At 43.1% G+C, this 17,993-nt stretch overlaps 1 protein-coding gene and 1 long non-coding RNA gene across 4 annotated transcripts in view; one reads left to right on the forward strand and one right to left on the reverse strand.

Moving 5' to 3' along the window:
- Nucleotides 1-17,993, reverse strand: part of PDE8B (phosphodiesterase 8B) — a 153,328-nt gene that overhangs the window by 91,938 nt on the left and 43,397 nt on the right. Inside the window, exon 1 of one of the 3 annotated variants that reach the window (XM_045020593.1) lies at nt 6,853-6,958. The exons of the other annotated variants lie outside the window; for them this stretch is intronic. The gene's annotated coding sequence lies outside the window, so the exon portion shown is untranslated. Of the gene's footprint in view, nt 1-6,852; nt 6,959-17,993 lie in introns of those variants that run through there. 3 annotated transcript variants of the gene reach the window in all.
- LOC123372483 lies at nt 10,178-16,372 on the forward strand. The gene is made up of 4 exons (XR_006580313.1): nt 10,178-10,227; nt 11,819-11,988; nt 12,660-12,775; nt 15,858-16,372. It is a non-coding gene; the product is annotated as an uncharacterized LOC123372483 (long non-coding RNA).

Here is a 17,993-nt window from a genome sequence, read left to right on the forward strand (position 1 = left end):
ATTTGAAGATTATCTCCTTTCTTCATGGTTGCCTCAGTCTAGATTTTCATAAATTAGATCATCTGGCTGCTTGCAATTTTTACCAGTATCCCTGAAGATATTTTTGGTCTGCAAAAGATTCAGACTGATTTTAGAATAACTTCTGTTTTTAAGATGATGTTTTATTTTAGGCTACTTTATTTTAAAACAACTTTTTTTGTGAGTCACGAGAACTTGTCTTTTCTACAGCCTACACTATGGAAAACTTCAACAAGCTCTGTCACTACAAAATATGCTTTCAAAAAGAGGAGACCTTTTCTAATGGATTAGCCTGGTGCTCAGCTAAGACATCTTCAGTATCTATGCACCCTGATTTTCTCTCTTACACCAAAGCACTTTCCTGCTCCAATGGTTTACTAAGTCATTCTGCAAATCAGGGATGGAACATTTTACCACATAGTTCAGAGGGCCTCCTTTTCACATATATAGGCAACATTCATGACCCAAAATGAACTCGGGGCTTACAGCTGCTACATATTATATTCTCTGTTGATAACTAGTTAAGAACAGAAATCACTTAGACAATGAAAAGGCATAATTTTCCAATCACCCATAGAACACTATTAAGAAGAGAAAAACCTTAAAGATTATACAATGTGGGCCAAATTTTCAGCCCACAATGCCACAAATCTGATATTTAGGTCTGAGTCACTATGGCTTTTGTACCATATGCCTAAACTGAGTCACTGTACACTCTATAACCCTGCTCCTGCAGCTGTCTTAATGCAGGCAGACCTCTTCAACTACACAGAATCAATTGCAGGAGCCAGCCCTATGACATGGAACCTCATTTCTTTGTCCCCATTCTTGGCAAATGTTGTATCCTTGCTTGTGTGTCAAGTTAAAAGTTTAGAATACAATAGTTTGGGGCAGAAACTGTTTTCCTATTAATTTTCTGTGCAATTGTATGCACTGTAAAATAAAGTGACAGTGATCACACTGCTAAATAACTGCAGATGCAAAATCTGGCCCTATATGTTGTAAAATCACAATGATAAGAAAAGACAAGTAAGCCAGCTATACATAGGTAAAGCTTAAAAAGAAAAAAAAAAAAAAAAGGCAGAGGCCAGCCAACATAAAAAGGGTACATAAAAAATCTGGGCCTACCTTAAGAAGAAAGCAATTCAGAAAGGTAAAAGGCACAGACACCAAATTGCTAGCAATTTTAGACCAACCTCCTGAAAAATCAAGCTAACATTTGTAGAATAGTTCCTTGAGTGCTAATGGAACAGATGTAGGTCTGGTATAAAAATGACGCCAGTAAGAATATTGCATTGTACCAGTTTTTTTTTTAAATCATATTCACACAGAAATAGAAACTCATTTGGAAATACATCATCATTATAGGAATTAGACTTCTCATAGGAAAAAAAGTCACCAATGTGAATGACATTTATGTTGTTAATTTAGGCACATAGGAATTATCCATATTGGATCAGATCAGACGAATATCTTGTCTCGGACTGTGGTTCTTACCAGAAGCATCAAAGGGAGGTACAAAACACAATAAAAATATAAAAGTAAAAATCTCCATACAGTGAATTCCTGGTCCTACTGAGGTCAATGAGTCATATTGGACTTCTGTAGGGCTAGGATTTCACCCATAATGAATAATCATGTAATAACCTGCCCTTATGGGAAGTGTCTCCTTAGCCCTCACAAGTCAATAGTTGCCTTGTACCATGAGGGTTCACCTTATATACATTTCTATTCTCTATCTGACTGTGGATGTTATTAGCCATATAAATATCTAGTTAATACAAAATATTTTTGGAGCAACAGACAGCTTGCTATGCCGGTAAAATTACAATTATCCCAAACGGGGGATGAGTCTCTTGACTTCTACCACAGTAAATCAAAAACTCTGAGGAGATCTGGATTTATTCAGCCTCCCCCAGACATTTGGATAACTGAGGCTGTACTCTAGGAGCTGGAAACCTTTCTACACTATGCAGACAAATCTCCCCTCCCACACTTTTTTCTTACACATACACATCAAGGCCCAGATTCTGAGCCGTGATCTCAGTACAGCTAATTTTGTGACCCCTGGAATCTAGGGCTAGCGGGGAAGGGTTTGGTCCTCTGTTTAAACTAGGGCAGCCTGGGGGCCACTCTAGTTTATGCTTAGCTGAACACAGCCCAAAGGGGGCCATTCTAGCACTCTGAAACAGCCAGATCGAAGGGGTGATCTCCTGCCACATTCCCTTGTCCTCAGCTATGTCCCCCCCTACATCAGGGGCTAGAAGCAAGTGGAACAGAGCTGCACCACCAGCTCCACATCCATACCTTTCTGCAGCTTCCTGCTACTCTTATAGGAGAATGACCTGATCCCAGCTCAGGTGTGCTTATTTAAAGGCAGGTCTACACTAGAAGCACTACATTGGCGCAGTCTTTGCTAAACCTCTCCCGCCGACATATCACTGGTGTGGACAGTGCTTAGGTCCTTGTCATTTGTGTTGCTCAGGGAAGTGTCTTTTTCATACCCCTGAGCAATATAAGTTAGATCAACTTAAGTGATAGTGTAGACCTGCCTTTAGTAACTAGGGCAGGCCTCTAGCCCTTAAGCCGCAAGCCACCCTGTTACAGACTGTATTAATATAGAGGCAAGGTGGGAAAGGTAATATCTTCAGAAGAGCTCTGTGTAACTCAAAAGTTTGTCTCTCTCACCAACAGAAGTTGGTCCAATAAAAGGTATTACGTCACCCACCTTGTCTGGGACCAACATGGCTACAACACTACATGCATTAATATACACAGTTATCCATTCAGGATGGAGACTACTGAAAAAGTAAGCATTTATTGCTTTTAACAATAGCTTTTCAAAATACTGCAGGCTTCTTATTCTATTGTCTTAAGTGGCATTTTAAAGGGACATTTACTTAGTAGTGGTAGGAAGATTGCAGTGCCAGAGCAACATGATACTTGAGAAATGTAAATGGATGGTGCTATGGTTGCGCAAATCATTAAGTGTAAGGGATTGGCTGTGACAAAGTAATGTATCAATGGTATCTCATTTCAAGATCACAGCTACCTTTATACACAGCCCTCCTGTTGATTTGAAAAAAGGCAATATTTTTTCCTGAACAGGAAAAATAAATCACAACACATACATAGACTGATGAATCCATCTGTTTCCAACAGCAGTTTGATTATGATTTGGTGACACACTGAAGAGTCAGTTCTGCACCTGATGCCACACATACATTAACTACCGTTTAGACTGTGTTACAAATACAGAAAGGCACAACGGGCTCTTCAGTATTTCTCCAAAACTAGGAGTCTTCTGTAACTCCAAGTATAATGGGAGTGAACTACTCACAGGTAAACACAGACTTTACATTCCTATATTTTAATCCAGCAAGATATATAGTTAGGCAGTAAACATACAGCTTAAGTCTTTTCACAAGCAGTGAGTTTTATAAATTGGGGGTATGGCGGGGGGGGGGGGGGAGTGGAGGAATTGTAACAAGATACAGAATGGCCATGAGCTTATTTTTGAATATTGTCTTTTTAAATGCAGTTCTCTCTGAAGACGTATTATGTAGTTCCCTAGCACACCGGTTCACTTTGTTAAATATTTATTGGCACAACAAGCTTTATTAGTGTCACCAAACTATTAGAAAAAAGACAAATCCCTCCAATATCTGTCAAAGGTAAGCGTAATCTGTCTAGTATGGGTCTTCTCAGTGTCTCTGAGATTTCATTCTGTACAACCATTTGTCATTATTGTCCATTCTCGTTTCAGTAGCAGGATGATTCACTTCTCACTGGTGAATCAGGTCAGATCTGGTTACGTCAATCTTACGAAAGGCTATTATAACTAACTCTGAACCACATCAGTGATGCAGACACTGAGGGAGGGGGAAGAGGGAGAGGAGAGAGAAATTTCTAAAAATATGATTAGACACACCAGAATTTTGTAAAGGGTCTTGTCATCACCTTGTAATTGGTACATGGGTATAAAGTAAGTATTGACAGCATGAGAGCCTCGAGAGAGCAATGTGATCTAATAAAATGTCAGTGAGTAACTACAGCTAAAGCAGTAATTGCAGCAGGAAGAAAGAAAACCCAGTGTTACAGTGAACGAAATAGTTCTAATGACCTTACACCAGCTCCTAAGCTGGCTACTTGTGCCCAGCTTATAAAAGACTATTGGACTGCAAAATAATCAGTTACCTAATTTTAACGTAAACTCATCCTCCTCCGAAAAGTGAATGAATGAACCAGGAGATTGTATGTGTCCTAGAGCCTGCCAGCTCAACATTTGCACCAGGTGCCACCCAATGCCCTGTCTCATGCTACATGTGCGGGTAATGGAAGTTTAAAGTCTCCCTTCTGTGCTGTTACAGTGGGGAGAGGCATAATTACAGGGCTGTATGATATCACTAGGAGTTTACTGGGACAGAATTATATTTGAAATTGCTCCCGGAAGTTAGGAAAGGAAGCAATTAAATATGTAATGACGACTACTGTTCAGGAGCTTTCCACAAGTCTAACCTTAATCAGAAAAGGGCAGTTTTCCCCTCTCTCTTTACTGCATTTGATGACTGCTTACTGGATATTTCTCAGGTAAGACCAATTGGCTGTGTACATCCCATCCTGGAATAGCCCCAAGCTCCACTACCACAATAGTAAACAACCGAGCCTCAGGGAGGCCACCTTGGTTGTTCTTAGTTGTGAGGAGAGTCCTTCACTTCTGGCACAGTTATAGTGTACACTGTTACCGTCAGATAGAAAAGACAAATAATCAGGCCCTTACCACAGGCCCCCAAACTGGCCTCTTGGGCCTGTCAGTCATGCTCTTGCCCGACTCCTTCCCCCTCAGTTTGGGAGCCCTCTAAATGTCAAAGAAAAGCTCAGCTTTCATTTGAAAGTGAAAATTAAGTTTCTAGCCATCTTCCTTGCAGACATGACCTTGAACACACAAGCTCATTGCTAGGGTTGCAAGTTTGCCATAGTGCAATTTTTTCTGATGTTCATGGCTGATTCATGACTCTTCCTACAGCCATCCAGGTTTGGTGTTGAACACTCATAAAACGTATCTTTCCATTTTGGCAGGAACTCAGAGCAGTTCTTGACTGTGGGGCACAGGGCTGCCTAAGCTGGCAGTGATAACACTAGAACAGGGGTCGGCAACCTGTGGCACACGTGCCAAAGGTGGCACGTGAGCCAATTTTTGATGGCACATGGGTGAGCTGAGCCGCCGCTCTGGGGTTCCTGCTGCCAGCCCCTTGCCAGCTGGGGTCCTGCCGCTGCTCCCACTCAGCACCCGCTGCTGGCCTGGGGGAAGGAACCCCAGGCTGGCACCAGGCTGTGACCCCAGCTGGCAGGAGCCGGCAGCTGAAACCCCAGAGTGGCGGCGGGCTGAGTGCCGCTCTGGGGTTCCCACTGCTGGCCCCTTGCCAGCCAGGGTCCTGCTGCTGGTCCCACTCAGCTCCCGCTACTGGCCTGGGGGAAGAAACCCCAGGTTGGCAGTGGGCTGAGACCCCGGCTGGCAGGAGCCGGCGGCTGAATCCCCAGAGCACGGGTGGACGGAGACACTCAGCCCACCACCGAAACCCCAGAGCTGGGCGGGCTGACCCACTCAGCCCGCCGTCGCTCTGGGGTTCCGGCTGCTGGGTCCTTGCCAGCCGGGGTCCCCACCACAGCCCCACTCACCTTGCTTCTGGTTGGAGTTCCAGCGCAGGCCTCCTGCCAGACAGGGTCCAGGCCTCTGGCCCTGCTCAGCCCTACCAGCCGCCAGCTCCACTCACCTCAGCTGCCGATCTGGGGTTCCAGCCAGTTAACAACTGATCACTCAGAAGCCCGTGTGCAGCTTAAAGTATCCAAATACATCCCACCAGACATTGGAAAATGCAGCAAGGAAAAGCAAGGGCAAGGATCACACTAAACTAATAAGATCTGCATTTTTATTTAATTTTAAATAAAGCTTCTGAAACATTTTGAAAACCTTGTTTACTTGACATATAACAGTAGTTTGTTTATATACTATAGACGTATAGAGAGACCTTCTAAAAAACGTTAAAATGTATTACCGGCACGCGAAGCCTTAAATTAGAGTGTATACATGAAGACTCAGCACACCACTGCTGAAAGGTTGCCGACCCCTGCACTAGAATTAACACAACCTCCTTTGCTAAGGTACCTTTGTGGCCTCTTGCCACAATCTGCGTGGTTCAGCACTGCAAGACACAGTCTAGACTAGAAACTAAAGGCAGCATTTTCAAAGGTGCCTAAGTGACTCAGGAGCCTAAGCATTTAAATCATTTAAGCAACTTTGGACAATGAAGACTGGCTGAGTCACTTAGGTGCTTTTGAAAGTTTTACCACAACACTCCAAACCCAGCTCTGACAATAACTCCCTCTATGGCCTTGGGCCACTCACCAAGTAACCTCTCTGCCTTAATTTCCCCATCTCTAAAAGGGAAACAATTCTAATTATTTACTTTACAGGGTCCTCATGGCACTTAGTGTGCTCCATTACAATTCACCAGAATGCATGCAAAGCTCCCTAGTGACTAAGGCCCCTTGCTTTCCAAGGTCCAGGCTTTTCATATAAAATGAGTCCATTCAGACTGAGCAGTGCTCGAGAGTTCTCCCTGCCCCAGCTCTGCTCCTCGTTATGTGCCAACAGTGGCCAGAATCAGATACCTAAAAAATTAGTTTGTAAGCACATCCCAAAATAATGAGGCTGCCTCTACTCCAAGGCAAAAAAAGAAAGGCTCCTTTTTTATCTAGGAGCTATTTAAATCCATGTAGACCCTTTCCCCAGTGATAGTTTACCCAGGAACTACTGGCCTACAGGCTACTGACCTTTAAAACTTTAGGGTTTAACAGCCTGAAACCTCTTCCAGAGCCACTCAGTCTGCCCCTCCTACAGGAGCAGCAACAACAAAAAGGTTTTACTTAGCCCTGCCTCCTCCTTTTATTTCTTATTCCTAGGTGTCCACAGCTGCAGGGCATTCTGCCTAGGAGCTACAGTGTCTGCAGGATGATGCTAGTCTAATGAAGTCCATTAACCCCTTCCTGTGCCCGCAATCATAGGGCATGTATACCTTATCTCAATCCAAACACCACTCTATACTCTATGTATTGGAAGACAAACAACAAGGAGAAAAGACAAACAGAAAGAGGAAGTCTGGAATATACATTAGACATTTATTTATCTGGATGAGCTTGTTGTGGATCCTGATTCCAATTTTGTGGATCAGCCCTAGAAGTGGAAGCTGTAACAGAAGAAGGGGGGGAAAAACCTAGTTTTTCTCCTGGGCTTTCCCCCATTCTCAAGTACTTCTGAATAGTGATTTCTTGGGAGTTCTCTCTTAAGATGGTCTGGGTCTGAAGAAAGGCAACTGAGGCAAATTAGCAGGGCCTGAGTAATCCATGCTTCAGCAGCCATGGTCTTTGCTGCAGAATACACCCTTTGCTCCAAAATCTAAACTTTTTTTAAAAATTATGCTTCTAGCTCTCAGAGTTGCAAAGAAAAATATGACCTGCATATAAAGCAATCAGCATTATTTTCCTGAGTCTTTAGGTGGCATGAAATGATAGATCTGAGAAGTGTGAACTTCCCCATTCATCGCAATGTAGCATTAACTCTAAAACCTGAAAATGGCTGTTTCCGTGTTAACATTGTTACCTACTTCTCTGCTGATCATTTCACCAGAAACATGTAGTTAATGTGCTAATCCCAAACTGCCTCCCATACCTTCTTAGATGCCAAAAACCCCAGCTTCTCTCACCCTGATACCAAAGCCTCCAGCTTCTCCTTACATCTTTTATAATACAGTTATGCACTGTCAACATAAAAATCTGTATCACATTGAAAACTGAAAATGTGGAATGACACAACCAGAAACACTTAAGAATGCTATCCACAAAAGGCAACATGCTAGGCAGAGAGCCCCCCAGACTAGCTAATGGGAGATACAGATGACAGGGGTGGATTCTGAGCTCTGCCCTTTCCACAGAATTAGGCACCTAACCCAGCTGAAGGGAGGTTCCTATCTCTGCCATCCACAGCTGAGAACCCTGCTCCTGGAGTCAGGCAGCTCAGGTACCTAAGCTGTTTCTCTGAAAAAACACAGGAGAAGATAGTAGTTCCCTTATTATTTTTATGCCAGTAGTTAGACCACTCATCCAGTATGGGGGAGATCCAGGTTCAATTCCCCTCTTTGCCCGGTGGGGAGAAAGGATTTAACCTTGTCTCCTACCTTTCAGGACAGTGCCCTAACCTCTGGACCATGGGATATTTGAATGTGGGTTACCCTCAGTTTCTCCTGCTAAAGCTGTTCCACTTTGGATAAATAGTCATTGGAATCGGGTGACTGGACCCTAGGTCTCCCATCTTCCATGCAGGTGCTCTACAAGGCTCTAGTCATTGTCTCAGGTTCTCTCTCTGTCCCAATGACTATTTAAGTATCACGATCACGCCCCACAGCCAAGCTGGGTGAAGGAGCACCTATCCTCCACTAGTTTGTGGATTACAGTGGGGGTTTGGTTTTGTTTTTTCATATTTTATTTATTCACCAAAGCACACACTAAAATACAGAAAATATTATTGTTTTTTATGAGTACTTCTATAATTTGTTGCTGAGCCAGAGCCAGAACTAGTTTGCATAAAAGGTGAGAAATATTTTTAATTGACTTGAGCCTTACACATTGCATTTGTGGATGACATGCTTTTCTCAAGAAGCATATAGCTGCTAACTGAATAGTTTTTCTCACAAGAACAAAATATTGTATATCATGATTCAATGCAAATAGTTAGTACTCTTGGCCTGATTTGCGCCTCTGTTACACTAGGCTAGCTTCTCTGCCTTTACCTGATTTACTCCAAATTTACACCTGTGTAGGTTAGAGGAGAATCAGACCTTAAATCTTTAGCATATGTGCATTATTTCTCCCTAGAAAGCAATACTAAAATGAATAAAAAGACCATTTGTATTTTACACAGTGCCAACTAATGATAAAACAAATAAATGCAACACTAATGTTAGTGTATGGAATAATTTTCATTTTGTAGCCTTGCAACATACTTCTGAAAAGAAATGTAGTGAGAAGTTACAGGTTTTTTAGTCACACAAAGTAAAATTGCTGTAATTTGTTAGAGAGCTACATACAGAGTGGCTGATTCTTCACTGATTTGTGCCTGTGTAGCCATTTACACCTGGGCTGAACGCAAAGTGGGTGTAAAATACAGTACATCCAAATCAGCAAATCCTCTCTTGCATGGGGTTATGTTTTTTCACACTCACTGTGCAAATGATAACACAAGGCACCTTTAGGTTTGAACTTTAGCTACACTAGAACAGTGCTCAGTTCTTCTGAGCATGGAGCCAAAGATGGCTTTATATCTTCTCTCTGCTGCCCAATCCTTGGGCCAGCCAGGGCCTGGATCAAACCCTGACACAGGTTATAGCAGCCTCAGGGCTGCTTTAAATTGCACTCAACTGCAATATTCCCCAAGAGACTTAAAATTAAGTATTGCTCAAATGCTTTGCTGAATCAGAGCCTTAATCAAAGCCAGGATCTGGTTCTTTAGGTTTACAAATTAATTTAAAAAATACTTTATATACTGGTTAACTATATATAGCCAGGGCGGGGTTTGTTCCCTAATTTGTGACCAAGCAATTTTCCACAGAATCCACCCATTGGGGTAGAATTGTGCTGGAGAATCTAACCTTTCATTTTAAACAATTAGTTTCTAGCCCAGATGGTTATAAAGATAACTTTGAAAATATAAATTAAGTGGGACTCAATGCAGCACTGCAAATCTTTAACCAGCCAGAAACAATAGCTTTGAGAGCCTGCAAAGCAACTGACCAGTAGTCAAGAGAAGGAGCTGTCAATCGTGCTCAGGATCAGGTGAGAATGCTAGCATGAGCATCTCTCTCATCTGTGAGCAGTGAACTTCCTGCAGTTTTTTTGAGTGCATTATGTATAAATGTTCAGTTAATTTTTTTAATCTGAAATAGGCACACACAAAGGGTGAAGAAAGGGGCCATTTCCCCAAAGAGTTATAATAATAATACAAGAGACTGTATTGTTTATAAATCTCTTTTTTTGGGGAGGAGGCCTGGGGAAAGTCATCTATCTCATAATTTTTTATCTTGCAGGGTTTGCAATCCTCAGATGCATGCATTTGCAAACATAGTTCTTGCTTAGATTGTTCCAGTGAGAGAACAGGTACAGCCTTACTGACTAATATTTTTGTATTTTAGTAATGAAGTGAGACTTCAAATAAATCCCCTGATCTACTTTGTCATGAAAGTAAAAACTTTAATTCCATTCCCCAATGTTACTTGGTCAATTCCACAAACTGAGCTCTTTTTTTGAATAACTGAAAAGTTCTAAACCGTATACGTTAGAAATACTATGGCATCAGCACACTGTCATCAGTCAACGAAGGGATGTATGGTTGGGGAGAAAAATGGGCATCGGCACAGTGCTAAACACTGATCCTAGCCAGTTTTATCTTAATGGTTCTCATCCTTTTCCATACCTGGACCCGCCCTCCCATCTAGCTGGGATTTAGTCAGGCTCCCCCCTCCCAATTAGCAATATGGGAAAGGCAACGTGGTTGTAACCCCTGACACCTGTTCTCAATGAGAACCCCTGTTCTATCCCATAGGAACCACATAATAACATTAGGAGTATCATAATATTTCAGAAACTTAGTTGAAAAGCTTTCAAGTATACCCTAGAGCAGAAAGTGCATACAATTCTCTAAACTTGGCACAACTCACAAACTATTTAAAAAGATGCCACCCTATACCTGTACATTATGATGACTATAGCTTTGTGAATATTGAAAGCTTTAGAAAGTTATGAAAGACTCAAAACAAAAAGGTTAGAATGGAAATTTGTATGTAACCATAACTACAGCTATAACATGACAACTGTTCCCGCATTTTGACATGTGCCAGTTATTTTTAGTTCAGGTTGGCTATGCTGCATAAGACATTTGCTATAAATTGCAATGCAACCGTAGACAGGTTCAAGCAGCTAAATTATAGTGAAAGTGAAATCATTCCATTGGTACCCATCACAAATTATTTTATTATCCTTGCAAGGCTGATGAAAATGCCGTGACAGTATATAGAAACAGAATGAATATACTAGGTGGGGATATATAAATGATCCATAGTGAAAAGACTCATTCTTAGAAAATGAAACAGCTGCAAGAACTTCTATCTTCTTTAAGATGGCTTGGTTTAATGATTGTCTTTGTTACTGCCAAAAGGTACACTAAAGACATTTCTTTCTGAGGTTATTACTTATCACTGAAATGTGTATGGATGAGGTGGTACAAAAGTCGCAATGAATTTTTCTGTACAGTAAAACACATAACATTGATTGTAGGTCATCTCACATTGCCATTACTGACAGCAACATCAAATGAGCATCTCACTCATGTGCTTTCTAGTGTGACTGGGTTCTTCATGCCTAGAACCATAACATCAATGAATTGGGTAATGGCATCATGCTACATGAGGCCAAATCAAACATTTGCTTTGCTGCTTTTGATAGTTTATGTTCCAGCCAAACCACGGTCAAGAACCATATTTATTTACAGACGGCTTGCTAAATTCTTCACCTTGATGCTTTGCCTTCAAAGGGGAAGATTTTTCATGCTCAGATGGTTCACTGAATATATTTGCAACCATTATACCTGGATGTCTAAGCCAAATCAAGGAGCACACAAATGATGATATGGCAGAATGTAAAAAGGGTAAATCATGCATTTCATTCTTTGCTCTGAATTTAAATCCAACAGCTAAGTCCTATACTGCCTAGCTATCAAAGATGTAAGATACATCTCCACAGAAGCTTAAAACCAAGTCAGCTGCCAAGCAAACTCCTGAGCAAGTGAACAGGACAGGCAAACAGTGGAATTTTGGAAGGAGTAGCAGCAGGAGAACCTGTGCTTGAAGATAGAGGGACTTGGTGAGTTGTGTATTTGGTCTAGTCTGCTTGTTGTTTGTTTGTTTATTTATTGTCTTTGAGAGTCATGTAGCTTGGCAATTTGGACCCCTGAACAGGCCACAAGACAGGTCTGTTCGTGTCTTGGTGAAGGCTGTGTGTTTGAAATCTGAGTGGTCAATCTCTACCTGTTAATGAGCAGGTGAAGCTGAGCAGCAAGAGTTTAATATTGGACTTGGCTGGAAATTTTCCAACAGAATGTTTTTCCGTAAGAAAATGCCAACTGGTAGAAAATGAAACATTTAATGGAAGCGTGTTGATTTTGACTAAATTTTGTTAGGCAAAATACCTGAATAAACATTCCAATACGGTCAAAGCAACTTTTTGTTTCAATTTTTTTTATTTTATATTATCTAATATAATATGCAAATTTGAAAAGGTTGAAACTGGAATGAAATGTCTTGATCAATGCAAAACAAATTATTATAGGAATTTAATTTTGTGTAGAACTGAGTCAATTTTTTTCAGCAGTTTATTCACCAGAAATGCAGTTTCATTCAACCTGAAGTTATTTGCAAATTCTTGTTGAGTTTGCCAAATAGTTTTATGAAACAAAAAACTTAATATATTTTAATAATGTCAGAATGAAACATTTCATTTCAACCCAACCTGAAAATGTTTTGTTTCGATTCCAGGCTTTTTCAGAAATGTAAAGGCATAGGCTCACAAAATGCTTAGGGAAGAAGATGATGATCTCTCTGTGATGGGGTGTGCTCCCCAGACCAGCCCTAAGAGAGCTGAATTAAGCAAGGTAGGCCCCAATCAGCCAATTAAGCTGCAAACAGGAAAGATTTAGGCTGTGTGGAGGGTGCTACTTAGAATAAAGCTCACCTATGAGGGAACACATGGGGCTTCTATAAAGCCACGAGGCAGGCAACACTGTCAGGGCGTGAGAGCAGTAAGGTAGATGTTGTCCTTAATTGTTCACTACAGGGCCCTGGACTGGAACCCAGGGTAAAGGGTGGGCCTGGGCTCCCCTACCATCCATCACTGAGTGATACTGCATTGGGCAGTGATGGGAAGACTGCCTGAGTCACTGCAGGGTAGCAGGTATGAGGACTGCCTCACAGGTGCTGACTTTCCAAAGTGCTGGGGTGTACTTGACTCCTGCTCTGACCCAGGCCCTGCCCTCACTCCATCCCTTCCCCCAAAGCCCCGCCTCTACCCACCCAGTTTTGCCCCCTCCTTGAGTGCGCTGTGTCCTAGCTCCTCCCCCATCCATCGCAGCCTCCTGCATGCCATGAAACAGCTGTTTTGCTGTGGTGGGAGGTGCGGGTAGACACAGATCTGTGGTGCCCACCAGTAGGTGGGAGGAGCTGGTGTGGATGGGGAGAGCTGATAAGGGGGCTTCTCATGGGTGCTCAGCACCCACTATTTCTTCCCTGTGGGTGCTCCAGGCCTATGGACTGCCTGACACTGCTTTCTGGCGAGACACTTGGAAAGACTCTCCTAGAAGGGGAATCACAGTGCGACCAGAAGGCCACATCGTGAAGCAGCTGTAGTGTGACTCTGGGGGTGGGAGGAGAACTGCAACAGTGAAAGAGAAGAAAGGGGGTGCTGAACTGGGCAGAGCTAATCCCCAGAAGAAGGTGCCACCCAGCTGTGAGTAGAGCACTCTGTGACATTACCTAATAATATTTAGCCCAGTGCTTAGGGTACTCCCCCAGGCTTAATTCCCCACTCTGCCTGATGTGGAGAAGGGATTTGAACTTGGGTCTTCCACATTGCAGGAGCATGCCCGAGTCACTGTGTTATGGAATATTCTGGTATGGGTTTTTCCTCAGTCTCTCCTATTGAAGCCGTTCCAATTTTTATAACTAATTAAATAGTCATTGGAGGAGGGACTTGAACTTGTGTCTTCTATATCATACATGAGTCTACTAACTATCAGACTAGCGAGTCATTCTCACTCTCTTTCCCTGTCCCAATGATAAGTCATTGTAATTCACGGCAGCAATTCATAATTATTCAATCAAATATGCTTTACTATTCCGATTCAATGAACAAAATTTAAAAATTCAATTTCTTTAATTGCCAGCAAATCAAAAAAATTGGTTATTCACTCAGCAATAAATTCATGTGAAACTTCAAAATTTTCTGTTTTCATTCCATTTTGGAACAGAAAAAAAATACAAAATTGCAAAATTTCCCACAAATCAGAGGAGTTCCTAAACAACCAGATTCGAGAAGCATCACCATTCCAGATTCAAGAGAGAAAGGAACTGGTGATCAAGGAGCCACTGAGTGTGGAAACCAGAAGGAGTGACAATTTGTAACCGCCAGCGGAAAGAGAATCATGTAGCATTCTGCACCACTGAAGGCAGATGAGGAAGGACAGGCTGTGACTACCAAAGAGAAGAGGACTAGGAGGGATTCCACACAGCTTAGAGTATCCAATCAATATCAGTTTCTCAGCATGGAAACTACAGAAAATATCTTTATTCTATTCTATTCAGGTTTTCATATTGTGCTCATCACCATAGTATCTAAGCATCTTCCTGTAGTGCATTAAGCACCAGGACTGCAAATCTGTCACATGTTGTTTGTTCTCTCATCCTCTCCACAGTGGGAGAAGCATGTGCAGTGGAGTATCTTGTTTTGACAGGGGCTTTAAGATTTTTTTTAATAGATGTACCCGTTGCTACATGTTTGTTTGTTAGAGAAGGAAAAGGAAAAGGCAAAGAAATACGCCTTGAACTTGGAGTGGAAGCGGATGAGGTTTGTCATGGTCCTTAGTTCCTGCGGGAGTTCATTCCACAGTCTTGGACCACCCCTAGAAAGTTCTGTCTCCCGGACAGATGAGCTTTGTTCTTGCTGGAGACTGCCCTTTACCAGCACCTGTAGGGTCCTTGGAAACTTCCCCTACAGCCAGCATTGCCCCAAATTGCATCCAAATAGGGGTTACCACACCTATCGTGGCCACTAGACTGAGACTACAAGAAAGGAAGAATGGGACAACTATATTAAGCTCATTGACCAATATACAGTCTGTATCCTGCAAAACATCTCAATAATCAAGCATACTTCAACTTGGCAGAATTCAGTTTTTATTTTTTCTAATCTGGAGTAATATAAATTAAGGGGTTTTAATTTTTGATTTTTTTTTCTTCTTTTTTAAGAACTTGTCTATTTTTAACCTTTTTAATTTTTTTATTTTTGGACAGTTTCTGGAAATTAAGGAGGGCAGGTTAAGGTTGGGGCAGGGTTGCAAGAGGTTCCCAGTACTGACAGTGGGGCTGCAGGAGGCTCCTTGCATAACCAAGGGGCCAAAGACACAGGGGTGCATGGTGTCAGGGAGGCTGCACTACTGACCCAATGGAGCAATGACCCCCAGTCAAGACTGCAAGGGGGAGGCTGCCCTGTTGCTGAACAGTTCCTGCCTAAGGATGGACTCATTCAACATCAAGGTGGCCTTCTCCCACACCCAGGAGATTGTCCTCTTCCTTGCAGTCCTGGCCAGGGCTCTCTGGTCAGCTGAGCCAGGACCACAGCCTTCTCCACCGCTTGTGTCTGCAGACTGGGTGTTTCTGGCTCCATGACAGCCCAGGCAGCCCTCTGCAGCTCTGCTCTCACAGCCCTACTCACTCACTCCCTCCCATGACAGCGGGGCTGCAGAGGGCTCCCTGCACCGCCATGGCACTGGTGTCACTGGATTCCTGCAGGCGCAAGGTGCAGGGAAGGCTGCAGGCCTGGTGGGGCAGAGCACACCCCTGCCTGGTTCCTCAGGGAATGTATTTACTGCTGTGAAGTGTTTTATTCATTGCAAGAGTTAACCTTCTGTTTTCAACCATGTATGTTCTCTAAGGCTACCCCGTGGGGGCTTTCCCTTGCAGCTGCAACCTTGTCTGTGGGTGCTTCCTCCACATCAGCACAAAGGCTGTCCCAGATTAGAAGGCGAAAAAAAGCGGACCAGAGAAGACATGTTCTGTGATTTTGTGTGTTCCTCCGAGACTGACAGGGCCCAGTTGAATGCATGGAGGCTTACACTGTCGGAGAGCATGCTCACCAACCAAGAGGGCAGGAAAGCATGCAGGGATCAAGAGCGTAACACGCAAGAGGAGATGTTGTGGCTTATGTGGGAGCAAACAGACATGTTGAGATTTATGGTTGAGGTGCAGGAAAGGCAGCTAGACCTTAGAGTCCCACTGCACCCAATGATGAACCAGCTGCCCTCCTCACCAAGTTCCATATTCTCCTCTCCCAGATGTCCTAGAATGCGGGGGCGGGGGGAGAAGCTCTGGTATCCCTTGAACTCAACTCCAGAGGATGGTTCATGGAGCAGAAGGCTCTCATTCCCACAGCTGTGATTGCTAGACAGTGCAATTGTAATAAGCTGTGTGTTCTTGTCCCTCCCACCGTGTTATCAGGCCCTTAGACTAGGGTGATCTTTGCTAATCATTGCTGTCTCTGTTCAGTGTTTGTTAGCATAATAAAAATGCATGGATTGAGGACAAGAGGTTCTTTATTCACTGTGTACACTGTGGTTGATGGATGTTTAGTTTACAGGGCAGCATATGCATAAAAAGGGGCAGCTTGGTAAGGAACACCACACACAATGGTCATATCAGTGTTGGGTCATTCATGAAACTGGTTTTCAAAGCCTCTCGGAGACGCAGTGCTCTTCGATGTGCTCTTCTTATTGCCCTGGTGTCTGGCTGCTCATAATTGGCAGCCAGGCGATCTGCCTCAAGCTCCCACCCCGCCAAAACTTTTCCCCCTTACTTTCACAGATTTTATAGAGCACACAGCAAGCAGCAACAACAATGGGAATACTGCTTTCGCTGAGGTCTAATCTAATGAGTAAACTGCACCAGCGCCCCTTTAAACATAAAGGCACATTGTACCACCATTCTGCACTTGTTCAGCCTATGGCTGAACTGCTCCTTACTGCTGTCCAGGCTGCCTGTGTACAGCTTCATGAGCCATGGGAGCAAGGGGTAGGCTGGGTCTCCAAGGATAACTATTGGCATTTCAACATCACCAATGATAATTTTCCAATCTGGGAAGAAAATTCATTCTTGCAGCTTTCTGAAAAGACCATAGTTCCTAAAGATGCGCGCATCATGTACCTTTCCCGACCATCACCCCACCACAGTTAGGGAACCCCATCACAGAAAAGCCATCCACTATGTCCTGCACGTTTCCCAGAGTCATTGTCCTTCTTAGCAGAAGTGAATTGATTGCCCTGGGTATTTGGATCACAACAACCCCCACGGTTGATTTACCCACTACAAACCGATTCCCGACTGACTGGTAGCAATCAGCATGGCAGGCTTCCACAGGGCTATTATCACTCGCTTCTCAACTGTCAGAGCAGCTCTCTTTTTAATATTTCTGCACTTCAGGGCTGTGGAAAGCAATTTGCAAAGTTCCATGAAAGTGGCCTTATGCATTCGAAAATTCTGCAGCCACTGCTCCTCAACCCATACCCCCATAGCTCCTAGCTTCATGTGATTACTGGTAAATTTGTTTTCATTAAAAAGTAGGTTTCTAGCACTCATGCAGGGCCGGCCCACAACATTTGGCACCTCAGGCGGCGAGCTCAAAATGACGCCCCCACGCCCCCTCGCTTGGGCCAAAACTTTGAAAGGTCTCAATTCTGCCTTCTTCCTGTTCTACTCCTCTCATGGTACTGCTCGGCTACCTACCCCAATAAAGGAGAACTAACAACTTAAAATAAATTTTAAGTAACACTTAACTTTCAAACGCCTGAACAGCAAATGTAACTTTTCTTGTCTTCATAGTAAACACTAGCATTTTTATCTGTTTGAATAATCAAAGTGGTGCTTTCCATGCCCTCTTGGTTGCAAAGATTTGAACTGCTTCCTGAAGGGCCACAGTCTGGGCCAGCTCATGCTCTACTGAGATGGTTTCAAGGCCGACCAGCCTCTCCTGTGTCATTGTGGAGCGTAGATGTGTTTTTATTAACTTCAGCTTGGAGAAGCTGCGTTCTCCACTAGCAACTGTTA

Source organism: Mauremys mutica, chromosome 6 (genome assembly GCF_020497125.1).
Source record: "Mauremys mutica isolate MM-2020 ecotype Southern chromosome 6, ASM2049712v1, whole genome shotgun sequence".
Classification (NCBI taxonomy): Eukaryota; Metazoa; Chordata; order Testudines; family Geoemydidae; genus Mauremys; species Mauremys mutica.